The following is a 12283-nucleotide window of genomic DNA, read 5'->3' on the forward strand; positions in this document are numbered from 1 at the left end:
TTTGATTTACTTAAGACTGGAATACATAAATCACGTAACCATAAACAGGATTTTTTTTTAATACAAAACCATGAAACATGAATAAGACAGCTCCAGACAGGCCTTTAAATATGTTGAATATTTTATTAATGAGCCTGTGCATTGAAAATGCTCCATGTTGTATCATGCTATTTAAATGGTCTGCATTGAGGAATGTAAACATTTTGCAGCTTGACTTGTATTTTGCTTATCAAGATTTATTAAATGATGGAAGTCTTCTTTTAATGGGGAGTCCTTCTGTGGTTTTGAGGTCTAGCAAAAACACAAATCAAATATCAAATAAACTGACTGAATGTCTCCATGTATTTGCAGGACTATGTAAATGTAAAATGACCAAGTCACGAGGCCCCGTACCAGAAAAACCTGTGAAGTTCCCCCCTGATTTTGTTTTACTAAGAGAGAGGAGAGAGAGAGAGAGAGAGAGAGAGAGGAGAGAGGGAGGGGAACAGAGAGGAGAGATGAGCATACTGGTGAGTACTTTAACTTTCATTTAACATGCAAACACTGTATATCTTGGTAGGTAATTCTATCTTCTACCATAACTTTGGCCAGCAACAGTCTGAAGGTTTTTGTTCACCAGCTGTTTTAACTAATTCCCTCTCCATCAGCCAGGGAGCTGATTCTTAAGATCTGCTGCCGTGGTGGACTGCACGATTGGTTGCAACAGAATCTACCTCAACAGCACATTCATGTCATATGGGAGTCATTTGAGGGTTAAAAATGTTACACTTTTAAACCAGGGTTTATTTTTTATGAACAATGGGCTTTAGAATGTATCAGACATTTTTTTCAGTTTCCGTATTGTCATTACGACTTGGATCTTGACATGAAAACTGTTGACAAATCAGAAACTGGTAACTACTGTAACTCTGGTATGAAATGAGAACAACATAACCATTAAGAGACCAAATCTAATGGTGCCTGTAGGTGACACTCAGTAACATGTAGAGTAAAGCGTCACCAAGAAGTTACCCACAAATAATAATAAGAAAAGGTATACAGTAAATGCAAAACTGAGACAGGTTCAATGATGGCAAAGTATCGTACATGTTTTGTCATTTATCTTCATCCCATGTTGGACAGTTTGCAAATAGTCTAAAAAATATATATCCCCATAACTTAATGCAGAATTCTGGGATTAATAACCTCCTGTGGGCCCATTTGTACACAGTGGATGGAGTCCAATAATCCAACTGTGTGTCAGAGGATGGATGTTTTCTATTAAGAAAAATATCTCGTCTGAAATGTGGCTGCTTCCTCTTGCAGCCAACAAGGACTGGAATCCTCTGGATACTTCATGTCTCAGGCCTGAGCAAACACTGGCAGAGAGAACGTGCTGCTCTCTCTGGCAGGCCGGAAAGTAAGTTACTTTGAACTTTGCCTGACTTATCCCATTGAGATCTGTTTTAAACCACACATAAAACCTTCCAATTAAGTAAAATTCTAAACATCTATTTTATAGTTTGTGTCAAACTGTTACGATAATCATGATTTATTGCCCATGTATTGCTGTATGCCATAGTGTCTTTCCTTATTCTTCCACTAGGAGGCACTAAAGTCAGAAATGTTCAAATCCTGATTATAATAATGACGCGGTTGGGTTACATTTCAGTTAGTTTAAAACGTGGTGCGTCAGTGTCAGTGTTGGGTTGTCAGTGAGTCGGGGTTTGTCCTGAACACTCAGGGGCTTAACTCATTTCACCTGTTAATGGTTAAATGTTGGCTGCGAGGGCTTGCAATGGTAAAATGACAATGGGAAAGCACTTTGCAAAGATATTTCACATTGCCTTGACAGCACTGTTATGTATTAAGAATTGTGGCCTTTTTTTAACGATTTTTTACTGCGTTATTTCGACCTAAAAACTGTATATAAAACGTAGAAACCCATTGGTTTGTGGACTGCCGTTTTGAAGCCTTGAGTTCAGCGATTTATCTTTCGCTATCTTTATTGAGGTTATACAACAATTGAGAAGTAGGTTCATTTTCTCATAGACTTCCTACAATCACATTTTTTTTGCAACCGGAGGAGTCGCCCCCTGCTGGTCAGTAGAGAGAATGCAAGTTTAAGACATTTCCGCATTGGCTTCACTCGTCAGAACTGGAGGTTGCTGCTAGTTTTGACCTCCAGATGTGGTGCACAGTCCTCTCAATAGTGTCACTCTGTTCCACTGATCAACAGATGAAAGCAGCACGATAATAATAAATGCTGCAATGTGCCAACAAATGCAGAGAAGAAGAACAAGCTAGCAAACATGGATTAATCAATTCTGGATTTAACAGACTTTAAAACTCTGCTTTGCAAATGTTTTTGAGAAAACCAACTGAATTGAACACATTAGTTTAATACACACAATACATTTTGGTGAGAAACACTGAATGTAAATATAAGTTTTGTTTGTTTACAAGAAAACTCCACAGGAGACATTGAAACAAAACCAGAGCAACATTAATCTAACCCTTAAGAGACTAATCTTGTACTTTGAGCACAAAAGCACAGTTTAAATTTACTTATCACTTTGACTTCGGGACATTTGCACATCCGTAATTCTCCCTCTTCATATCTCAACGTTTGTCATGAGACAAGCTCTCTGCTCTGTGTTCCTCCAGCTCAGCCTGAAGCCAGTTTTGTCGCTGCTTTTGTGTTTTTGCAGCTGTTGTGTTGTTGCCTGCTCCTGAAAATCACAGGCGTCTGGGTTCTGTCAGTTTAAAAGCCTGCAGTCAGCCCGGCCAGACATAAATCAGCAAAAGTAATTCTTGTTCCAAGAGCATGGGCGTGATTCATGAACCGCTGTCTGATTGTATTCTATTAGAGTAAATTGACGATGAAACATGAAACAGAGAGGATCAGAATCAGACTTATAGCTCATTTTGTCTCTGATGAACCAAAGGATCAAAGTTAAACACTGCTTGGAAATGAAACTCGACTGTCCTGAGTGTCTTTAATCACCTCTAAATGAAACACTAAGCCAAACAAACTAAGAGTCTCTCAGATCACCTGATTTGTTCCTTTTTGTTCTGACTGTGATGTTGTTGCACATTGGTTTTTAAAAATCTAAAAATGTTCAAGGTATATATATATATCTTTTTTTTATATATATCTTCACTGTGATACCGACAGAAGTCGGAATTATTTTTCAGCTGTGACAAACACCTTAAGACCTCACAACCTAAATATAAACCAGTGAGACAAAATGATATAACACAAAATGCTAATAATAATATAATACAAAACTGAAGTGTGTTCAAAACTATTTTTTTTTAAACTCTTCCTAAATGGTTTTGTTTCATGTCAGGCTGTGCATTATTATTGCCTTTAATTTGCTGTTCACATCAATTACCTTTAAATCCTTAATGTATGTTACAAATACAGTATTTGTTGCATTCAGGAGTAGAAGATTTAAATAAATATGTTGACAGTTAATGTTTTGCAGACACGTTCAACGTAAACCTGGATTAGCAAATACAAAACAAATAGCAAATTAGTTATTTATTAGGTTTATATCATATCAGGATAAACCCATTGAGATACATATTCATTTTATTTATACATATATTTAAAGGTAACATATTCCAATCAGAAAGAGCCTGAAACATAAAGGCTTTTCTATCAACTTCTTTAGTTACAGAGGAACAGAGGATCTGATCAAAGCATCTTAGTTTGACATTTAAGGAGCAAAAAATTGTTTTAGATGCCTTTTAAAAATAAGAACCAATAAATGTGCCTTTTTGTACCTATAGGGAGACACCTGAGTATGTGTAACATTGTGCAAAAAAGAAGCTATGTATGTTTGTAATCTTAAGGGGGCAGGTTTGAGCAGTGATGTTGGTTCGTTCCATTCTAAGGCTCTCATACAGGGCGGAGATGGGGCTGTAAAAATAGTAGCCGCAATAATACATTTGTTAAATGCTTTTTTTAAATTGAAAGTACAGTCTTTTGCCTTGGTGCAGTGGGTTTTAAAGCTCTGATGCATCATGGGGGGATAAGCAGGCATTGCTGTATTTTAGAGTGTGCACAGCGTTGCATATGTGCCATTAAAGATAATGCACAGAGCCCGGACTCAGCGTGGTTCTGTGGCTGTGCAGCCATGTGCTGACTAACTGCCTCATGTGACTCCCTCTCCTCCCACACGCCAACACAGCTGTCAAACATCACTGCTTTTTCTCCCCTTTTCTTTTGCTCTCGCTTTCTCACTTCTGTGCTGTCTTTGCTCGCTCTCTCCTCTCCCTGTCAGGATTCTCACTTTCTCATTCGCTCTCTCTCTCTCAGCATGTCTTGGTTATTCTTTCACTGTAAGGATCTCACCCTTTTTTTTGTTCTCCGACTCTGCCATTTTTACTTTAATCCCCACTGGGAGAAAAATGTGTCTCAACTATTTTCTGTCCTAGAGTTTTTGGTACACTATATGGCCAACAGTATCTGGACACGTTACACATTGCACCCCAAAGGTGATAGTTAAACATCTCATTGCAGAGCTATGGGTATTAATTTCTCTGGGAAGACTTTGCATGTGATTTTTGGAACATGGCTGCAGGGATTCAGACACAAGTATTATTGAGGTGGGCCATTGATGTTGGTCTGGCTCACAGTCAACCTTACAGTTCAGCCCTCAGGTGTTTGTGCACAGGGACATTGTCATGTTGAAACAGGAAAGGGCCTTCCCCAAACGGTTGCCACAACATTGGAATACTGATTAAAATATTATAATATGCTGAAGCTTTAAAAAAAACAAAAAACTGCAAGGCCATGAGAGGCAACACCAGACCAAAAGTATGTGTTCACATTGTGTGTCCTTTAAGCCAGGCTTAACTGAGTCAACTACCTGTTTGTTGTGGACCAACCCTTTGGGACCTGTGTTCAGTGGAACAGATTAAGTCTGCTGCTGGGCACCTGTAAATGTACACCATGTTTGGAGCAGTTAATCTGAGTCAGGCACAGTGGGAGAGAAAACCAGAAGGCACTGATTCTAAAAAAAAAAATGCATACAGTGAATACTCATTTGGGAAACAAACTGGACCTACCAGGAAACAGGAGTTCATGGAGACGGCAAAGACAACCTGTAAATGTGATTTAATCCCAAAGCTTCAAAGTCTGATACCTTATTTGGCAAAGAGTGAATAGATAGTATGTCTTTTATGACTGATTACAAATATTAGTTACACACATACATAAATATCCTATACAACAATTAATCACATAAAAATAACAAAATAAGTGTTTGTACCAGCAAGTTTTACAGGTTTAGTCAACAAGAACTACTCGGTGTCATTATATTAATTGCAAATGCAAAAAAATGAACTTAAATCAACAATGCAGAACATTTGCATTTAAATGCGATGGTTGAAAGACATGTTAGAGGCACTGGAGGCCAAAGTGGCTCCAGGTGATGAAAGCGTCTGGGGAACACAGGTGTTTTGCATTGAGGCTAATTACTGCAGAGTTTATATTTACACTGAAGTGCTCTCTCACGCTGAAGCAGGGAGAACGTTTATGACCAAAATCAAGAATGAGAAAGATAGTGTGCAGGTCCCTGTTTGCAGAATGAATTATAGTTGAGACAAAAAACACTAAGCACTACGAGCTTTCACAATGAAAGGACTCTGTGAAGCCAGATTACACAAGAGAGTTCACTCCTTCAGGCAGCAACATAACATGTGCCCTTCCCAGCACATAGACAGGTGCTGTGTCAGCACAGGCTGACATGTTGTCTGGGGATGTTAGGAATATTCTCTGGTCTTGCTCGTCTGCTGCCTAGTAGAGACGTTTTTTGATCCCTTTTATTTACACAGTATTTTATAGACTAGAATAACTATTTTCAATCTTGACATTTATGATTTAATTAAACAAATTAAAACATTTTCATTTAACAAGAGTCTTAGGTCAGGTCTACATGCTAAATTCTGCAAGAAACCCTTTAATGCACTATGTGCTGTGAATGCAGTGGTGAACAAAATGAACCATTGTAAAACAAACAAAACAAGTAGTTTATATAGAACAATGGAGATGCAAGGCATTGTCATCCAGACTTTATTGGATATGTCACCAATTGTATTTAAGTGAAAAAGCAAGAGAAAGCTTTTCTTTTTTTTTTTTTGCCAAACCTGTATTTGAAAGGATCAAAGCTGTTTTTCACTTGAAGCAGAAGTTTAAGTTACCGTTTGACTTACAGTTTTTGAGTTTTTTTGTGTGTGTGTAGAGATCTAGCAAAGACAGCCATAATAAAAGCATTCATGTACAGTATACTGTAGATCAGCAGTGCATTTCCTAAACTTACCCACCATCTAGTGGCCAACTTTAGTTTTACTGCATGACAGCTCCATACAGCAAATTGCCTTCATTTTAATAGAGAGGCCCCTTGTGTGTCATTGTCATTAAACAGGCCCTGTTATGCTATTTTCCGGGTGCATATTTTTATCTCAAGTTACAGTTACAACGTGTTTACATGCGTTAATGCTCATAATCCTCCTTGTTTTTCTCACCCTGGCTGTCCTGCAGCACGTCTTACAAATATCTTTATGAACATATCGAACATACATAGCCCATATCAAATGGTTGTGTTCAATAGTTTTGACTAAATCATCTCTTTTTTTTTCACAGATCATGTCGAGCCAACCACCGTCTTTACAAGGACTGTGCTCCATCCAGCGTCCCCAGCCAAAGAATTAGTCTCCACCAAACTACCGCGGAGCCCTAAAACTGACTTGTAGCAGTTAAACAAATCTCCGCCCCTTCAGTACAAAAAAGAGCTACTTTTTGTTGTTGTTGCTGCCCTTCCTCCATGCCAGTAGAAGGGCTCTACTTACATCCCTGGAGATCAACCCAGCCGTAGCAGACGAGTAGAACCAGTGGAAGCCATGTACCACCTCATCGCTACATGTGGATTTAAAACTGCAGCTTCAATGGAAAGAAATAAAAAGGTGGAGCGATTCTACTCCTGTATGCTGACGACGCCACCGTTTCTATGCGAACTGCTTGTTCCTGCGCTGCAGGAAATGGTAACTATACCACAGGCATGGTGGCATGCTAGGATCCTTGATTCCACAGTCCTGTGCTAAAACTAGGAATAACAGCCACAAACCAGCCTCTCTCCTCTTTTCTATCTCTTCTCAAAGTAAAAAATGAGTGGGGAAAAATTGGAATAAAACTTGCTGAGGTACCACAGGTTTTTCTGGTACTAAAGACCTCTTGTTATGTCACCTGTTAGGGTGATGAAGTTAATAGAAATGTCACGTTGAATGAATACGACAATGCTAGGGTCGTAGTCGGCACACAGAGAACCATTGTGTCGACTTGCGTCTCTTTCTACAGTTTGTTTCTATCTACATTCCAGATTGGAACTGTTAAAACCTTTTTCTCCCCGGTTCCTCACCTCTCTGCGTTTCTTGAATGCTGATTCTTCTTTATTTGAATACCCACCCATCATCCTCAACTTGCCATGTCTTTAAAGAAGTATATAGTGAATTAAAAAAAAAAAAGTAGGAATTTGGAATGCATGGAACTTTATATCCAAGACCTTACACTGTTCATCATTACTTAACAGCGGCCATAAAGACACTGGCAAACACATCTTAGCTAGACGACGTAAACAATAATAAAGAAGAGAGATTTCCGGAGCAACACACAGGAATCGGGCCACGGGAATAACAGGAGCCTTTTGTTGTTTTTAGGAGAGAAAAAACCGATATGTGGTATGTGGTCGGGTTGTTTTTCAGCCATCGTAAAGCCATTAAGACAACAGTTACCTGCAGTGCTTGTGGTGATGGGGTTGCTCCAACTACTCCACAACATTTGGCTCTCAGATATTTCTCATGTTGTTGTTGTTGGCGGTTATCATTGTGTTCTCTTTTCATTTTTTCTAATTTTGTTTTGTTATTTGCCTGGGTTTTATGTTGCAGGTTACCAATATCGCCTTAATCATTCTTAAATATTTTTATTTTGAAGTTAAACTGGCATATTTTTGAACACATATTTTCATCACAACCTTTTTTATGTAGTGATAAAAAAAACGTAACACTGGCCACAGTGAGATTAATTTATATTTTTTAAATCAACTTTGTTTTTGATAATTGTTTGTGACATTTTCATTTTATTTATGCTTTGTAATGTTCTGTTACCTTCATCATGCCCCCTGTCAATTTTCTGACTTGTATTTATTATCAATACTTATAAAAGCAATAGAGTAAGTGGTAAGAAGGTAAAAAGCACAATCTTGTGTCATTTTAAAAGTTGGTGGAATAGAAACGTGTTGCCTCCATCTGTCTTACTTACCACTGATGTACCGCTCAAGTCTGACTTAAACGTACCACCAAACGTACTCCAATATTGTACTACTGCTGGACTAACACATCGGAGAGCAGGAGCTCACCTATAAACAAGAGTTTGGTACCACCCAGATCTTCTCCTCCGGCCAACAGCGAGACATCACGTCTTCAATCAGCCAGTCAGTGGATCGGAATGATACGCCGCTTGTATTACCCAACTGGAGTCTGATGTGAAAGCACTGCAGGGCAGCAGAGAGGCACTGAAACGCAGACCGGTCACACATCGCGGCAGAACTGGACCAGTCGTCGTCACCTGCGGGGGGTTTGGGTTTCAATGCGATCCTTCTGACCCTCCAAGATGGATGTTCATTGGGAGCCCTGCCAAGCTCCTTACACACCAGTGTGTATCAGAATGTGTCTTCACTCTGTCAAATGTGCACAGCACACGTGAAAGCACGCCTCTAAAGTGGTGTCTAAAAGAAAGAAAAAAAAAAAAAAAAAGTCTGCACTTATGTGACTGAGGAACCAAAAATAACACACTTGGTTGTGTCACGAAGTCACTCGCCTTTTTTTAACTCTTCATTTTCTATCGTGGTGGCGTCCAGACCTGTAACCCAACCCCCCAAAAAACCTATCTCTCAGACTGTCAGTTGTCATGGAAACTTCTCAGGTCAGTGTTCTCCCTGCTGTTGCTCCTGCAGTGCATTGTGGGATCTGCGGTTCGGTATTCAAAACGTACTCTTGACGGGCCAAACATTGCGAGGCCTTCAGCGAAACCAACGAACCAACCAACTTCTGCTGTATATTGTCTGTGTGAACGCTCGCTGGGAAACCTTCGCATGCTGCCCGGCGCAGAAAACCTCAAAGTCACCTCTATATTGTTCTGTTCCTAATGTTTGTATGTATGTGTGTGGGGGGTCTGTATGCGTGTATTTAACAACCATCATCCAACGTGGAAAAGAAAAGGAAATGAGACAAACACGAGTTCAACCACAACAAATATGGTGGGCAGAAGAGGCGACCTCTCATATCCAGTCCTTCTATGCAATGAATATATTTGGGGAAAAAACAGAAACAAGAGGAGGAGATGGGAAGTGAATACACAAGTGGGAAAAGTCACACAGTCATTGTTTATCACACCAGATTTATAATCAGCTTCTTGATATAACTAATATCAAGATAGCTTTGTTTTGGCGTCCTTCATAGGTCAAGTTAAGGAGATTCTGTGATGTGTTTGTGTAGAATATAGGTCACCGGTAAGTTAGGAAATAACAAGGAGGGTCTTTGTGTTACTCGTGTTTAACCTGGTCCCAGCGTCATGGTCCCCTCCCCTATCCAACTGGGAGTCTCTGCCAAAGGGTCTCTCTATAAAGATGTGTTCAGGACAGCTGGGAAATTACATTTAGAGCTAATAAGGATAAGTAAGTCGAATTTCTTTATTGGTCATAAAATACAATTCTTCATCTTAACATGACAATTCAGCCGTCAATCAGTAATTTCTATTTAAAATAGTCTCTTTTTTTTTAAAGGAAGACCTCAACACAAAATAGAAATATGAAATAGAAATATGAAATATGAAATATGAATGAATGATGAAAGTTTCACAAAAGATGCTTCACGGTAAACAATGATCTATTTGCTGTTCTCAACACCGGTATAAAATAAGTATTTCCCAGAAATAACCAGGAAATAAAATGCATTTTAAATGGGCAGTAGTCCACAAAAGAAAAGTAACACAAAAGTTGTCCAGAGATTTATATAGAGAAAAATAAATATTTATATGAATATAGAATACATACAATATATATAAAGATTTAGAAACAAATAAAAAGAAGAATAAGGATTAAGAATATATTCCCTGATATGGTTTGTGTCTGCTCAGGGGTGAAGAATTAAAGGTCCATCTTTATTTTTTATTGATTTATTTTGACAACAAAAAGTCCTGGTAATAGGCATTATTGACTAAAAATACTGCTGTAGGCTACTAGTGAAGTACTATTCAAGGCATTCCGGAATTTAATTAATTAAGTATGTGTGTTTGTGTGTGTGTGTGTGTATGTGTGTGTGTGTGTGTGTGTGTGTAGGTATGTGTGTGTGTGTTTAAAGGTTAAAGGTGCACTGCCATGACACACTTAAGATTTAAAAGCTAAATACACTGTGGAACATACATTTCTGGGCAAAAAAGTTATCTGCATATTCATCTGTATTTGTATTTATTTGAGTTGCAGCAGGCTGTGAAAAAAGTTATTATATAAGAGTTATTTATGAAATTACAGAATTGAAAAGATGTGCTTTATGCAGTTTGAAAACATCCATTTACTCCCAACTCCTTTACAACTACACTTTAATTCAAGTCAGTGAAACTGTAAAAGAAGTCAGCATATATTTTTTGTGAAATTTATGAGATGATTTATCTATGTATACGAATTTATTTTATCATACTGAGAGGGGATAGAGAGCTGGCTTGGAGCAAAGAGAGAGATTTAGGTTTTAAAATCTATAGACACAGAGTGAGAAATTATGTTTATGCAGATGTTATCCATCGCTGGATTTATGCACAACCACAATAATCAGATTGTTAAAATTCTAATAATGTCTCTCATGGTAGAGTTGTTTTAGAGTCTGCTTCAACAGATAAATATGTGTTCATTTTATCGCAGTAAATCAGATTGGTGGCTGTTAAATCATTTTCTGGCAAAGTGCTCAGTTGATTGGTTGCATACTAATCTCGGCCTACTTTTCCTTCAACAGCAATGGTTATCATGCTTGTAGCTTGATTTCAGGGTTTTTTTCAGCCTCTGTAGAGAGATTTAAGAGTCTGATTATTCTGGTTCTGTTTCATTCTGGTTGTGGCCCCGACAAACAGCGCTGAGCCTTGAGAGACCACTTCCCAGGTACACTGCCACCAGATCAGTGTCTTAACCATGGAAGATTACAATTAGTGTCAAAATAGAACAAATAACATGAGAGTTTAAAGTTACCCAAAATGAATACCAACATCCTCTGTTGTTTGTCGTATGTTTTTGGAAGTTTCCAAAATAAAATGTTCAATAAAATGTTCCTCAATCACTGTTGCCTCAGGAAAGCACACACTAAATGCAGCATCGCAAATGAAATGTTCAATAGACATTAGAAAATAAAAGGTGCGTTTATGCAGGCGCAATAAATCAGATTCTTTTTAACACTTACCACACGGATGTGATCGGATGTGCATAGTCAGTAATATTTGACTGACGCAGCCACGAAGGCATAAGTAAGGACATCGGTGTCAAAGTGTGTAAAAAATGTTTCTGCTCCTGTGTGAATACAGCCACTGAAGGTGACTTCAATATGCATAGCAGCAAGGGCTTAAATACTCCAATACTGGTCACTGAAGAAAGCCATCCTTTTACTGCCCTCGAGCCAGTCGTGGTCTCTGTCTATACTCTGCGGGGTGTCTGTCTATATCCTGGAGCGCAAGCTCAGACCACATCAATCACCGGTGGGCAAAATCACAAAGCCACAGCCTGGTTTTTCAGAGATGTTTGAAGCAAAAATGTAGACAATAAAAAAAGATGAAACTTAGCAGAGTTGTGTTCCGAATCAAAGTTTTAACAAATTTGAATTGAGATCTGCTCTGGAACAGCTTCTTTAAGCCCCAAAACCAACAAAAAAGTGATTCAGTCATGTTCTTTCAATGTTTTGGAGCAAAAGTCTTGTGTTTATAAGTTTGCAAAAGAACATAAAGGGTCAGATTTCCAGACATGTAGCCAAGAGAGGTTTCTTCCATCAGATCTGTGTTTAAAAGAAGTCAAATCTACAAACTCTCTCCTTTCAATCCGATATCATATTTGAGTCTCAGCAATAAGGACGGATTTACACGTCGCACAGTCAGCGATTCAGATTTTTTTTACCCTTTGTGGCACTGATCTGGTATTTGCATTCTGAGTTTTTCGGGACTAAACAGCCATGAAAAGGAGAAATGACAAACTTTTAGTGCCACAAA

The 12283-nt window shown here is 38.5% G+C and overlaps 1 protein-coding gene across 1 annotated transcript in view; it reads left to right on the top strand.

Annotated features, from left to right (window-relative positions):
* Window positions 1-417, top strand: part of bsna (bassoon presynaptic cytomatrix protein a) — an 87706-nt gene extending 87289 nt beyond the window's left edge. Inside the window, 1 exon segment of the mRNA XM_054609851.1 lies at window positions 352-417. The gene's annotated coding sequence lies outside the window, so the exon portion shown is untranslated.
* The last annotated feature ends 11866 nt before the right edge of the window (window positions 418-12283 follow it).

The sequence above is a fragment of the Anoplopoma fimbria genome, chromosome 12 (genome assembly GCF_027596085.1).
Source record: "Anoplopoma fimbria isolate UVic2021 breed Golden Eagle Sablefish chromosome 12, Afim_UVic_2022, whole genome shotgun sequence".
Taxonomy (NCBI): domain Eukaryota; kingdom Metazoa; phylum Chordata; class Actinopteri; order Perciformes; family Anoplopomatidae; genus Anoplopoma; species Anoplopoma fimbria.